Source organism: Nothoprocta perdicaria, unplaced genomic scaffold (genome assembly GCF_003342845.1).
Source record: "Nothoprocta perdicaria isolate Ctin4 unplaced genomic scaffold, notPer1 scaffold_317, whole genome shotgun sequence".
Classification (NCBI taxonomy): Eukaryota; Metazoa; Chordata; class Aves; order Tinamiformes; family Tinamidae; genus Nothoprocta; species Nothoprocta perdicaria.
The window spans coordinates 727,675-730,607 of NW_020455552.1; the positions used below are offsets into that span (position 1 = coordinate 727,675).

Below are 2,933 nucleotides of genomic sequence, written 5' to 3' on the forward strand. Positions count from 1 at the left end.
CGCGGCGCGGCCCCGCGCGCGGGGCGGGACGTGGAGGCGCTGGAGCGTGTGCGCAGGAGGGACGGAGCTGGGCGAGCCGGCACGCGTGTGCACCCTGCATGTGCTGCACGTATGCAGTGTGACACGTGTGTGCACGGACACGTGTGTGCACTGACACGTGTGCACACTGACACGTGTGTGCACGAACACGTGTACGCACTGATACCTGTGCACTATGACACATGTGCACACTGACACATGTGCACACTGACACCTGTGTGCACTGACACATGTGCATACTGACCCGTGTGACTGTGCACACTGACCTGTGCACTGTGGCACATGTGCACATTGACACGTATGTGCACACTGACACGTGTGCGCACTGACACGTGTGTGCCTGACACATGTGTGCCCTGACGCATGTGCGTACTGACACCTGTGCGCACTGACACGTGTGTGCCCTGACACATGTGTGCCCTGACACATGTGCGCACTGACACCTGTGTGCACTGACACACACACAAACTGGCACACATGCACACCGATGAATGTGCAGCACCTGTGCAACGTGACACAGCTGTTCACTGACACGTGTGTGCACTGACATACACACAAAGTGGCACACATGCACACGTGCACACTGACTCACGTGCACACTGGCAGCTGTACAATGTGRCACACGTGCATACTCACGCCTGTACACTCTGACACATGTAGTCACTGACACGTGCACACTGACATGTGTCCATGCTGACACATGTGCACACTGACATGTATACACACCGATACCTGCATGTTGTGACACACATGCACACTGGCACCTGTACACTGTGACGCATGTGCACACTGACACACATGCACACAGACACACATGCAAACTAGCACAGAAGCACACTGACATGTGTGCACACTAACATGCTTTCACAATGACACACGTGCAAACTGGTACCTATACACTGTGACACACGTGCAAACTGAGACATGTGCACACTAAGAGGTGGACACACTGGCACTCATGCAAATTGGCATGTGTGCACTAACACACGTGCACCTGGACACACATKTATGCTGACATGTGTGCACACTGAAACCTGTATAGACTGACACACATGCACACTGACACATGTGCAAACTGACACACTTTCACATTGATACACATACAAACTGGCACCTGTACACTATGACACACATGCACGCTACATATGTGTACCCTGACACGTATGCACACTGACATTTTATATTCTGACACACGTGCACACTGACACACATGGGAACTGTGACACATGTGCACATTGACATGTGTGCACACAGACACATGTATCCTGACATGTGTGCACACTGACACCTGTGCACTGTGACACACATGTACACAGACACATATACAGACACATGTGCACACTGACACATGTGTACACTGACATACATTCTGACATGTGTGCACGCTGACATACATTCAGACTAGCACCTGTACACTAACATACATGCACATTGACGTGTGTGCACATGCAAACTCTCACACTTACACACTGACACACATGCACACTGCCCTTTCACTCTGACACATAAATTGRCACCTATGCACTGTGATATATGTGCACACTGACACATGTGCACACTGTCACACAGGCAAACTGACATTGTACATTCTGGYACATATGCACACTGACACATGTGTACACTGACACCTGGGCACTGTGATACAGGTGCACACTGACATGTGTACACACTATGTGTAGATACTGACACACGTACGCTGTGAAACATGCACACAATGACACATGTGCACACAGATATCTGTACACTGTGACATGTKTGCACACTGACACATGTGCACATGCACAAATATGCACACTGACATATGTGCAARCTGACACCTATACATTTTGACACGTGCGCACTGACAGGCAGTCTCAACACATGTGCACAGTAACACATATGCACATGGACACCTGTACGCTGTGACTTATGTGTGCACATTGACAAGTGGGCACACAGGCACACATGCGCAGGGACATGTGTGCACACTTACACCTGGATACTGTGACACTGCTGCACACTGACACATGTGCACACAGACATGTGTGCACATTAACACTCATACAAACTGTCACACTTGCACACTGACACACTTTTCCACTGATACAAGTGCAAACTGACAGCTATGCACTGTGTCACACGTGCACACTGACACATAGACACAGTGACACGCAAGCAAACTGACACTGCACATTCTGACATGTATGCACACTGACACACGTGTACTCTGACACCTGGGCACTGTGGCACATGTGCATACAGACACATGTACACATCGACCCTAGTGCACACGGACACACACGCACATTGACAAATGTGCGCACAGAAGCATGTGCACATGGACACACGTGCACAATTACCCTGTACACTGTGACACATGTGCACACTGACACATGTGCACGTTGACACRTGCACACATGGACATCTATGCACTGTGACATCGGTGTGCATGGACACATGTGCACATTGACACATGTGCACATAAATGCATGCACATTGACACACATGACACGTGCACATGTGCACATGGACAGGCATGCACGGACATCCGTACACTGTGACACTTGTGTGCAGAGACACACCTGCACATTGACACGTGTGCACACTGACATGTGCACATTGACACATATGTACAGGGACACGCATGCAGACAGACATCTGCACACTGTGACAGTCGTGCACACTGACACCTATGCACATGGACACACATGCACACTGACACCTGTGCACATGGCAACACATGCACACTGACATACGTGTGCATTGCCACCTGTGCACGTGGATACACATGCACATGGACACACATGCACACTGACACCTGTGCACATGGCAACACATGCACACTGACATACGTGTGCATTGCCACCTGTGCACATGGATACACATGCACATGGACACACATGCACACTGACACC

At 50.3% G+C, this 2,933-nt stretch overlaps 1 protein-coding gene across 1 annotated transcript in view; it reads right to left on the bottom strand.

Moving 5' to 3' along the window:
- The window catches only part of SELENOM (selenoprotein M), a 5,829-nt gene that overhangs the window by 1,592 nt on the left and 1,304 nt on the right, over positions 1-2,933 (bottom strand). The gene's annotated exons all lie outside the window — the stretch shown is intronic.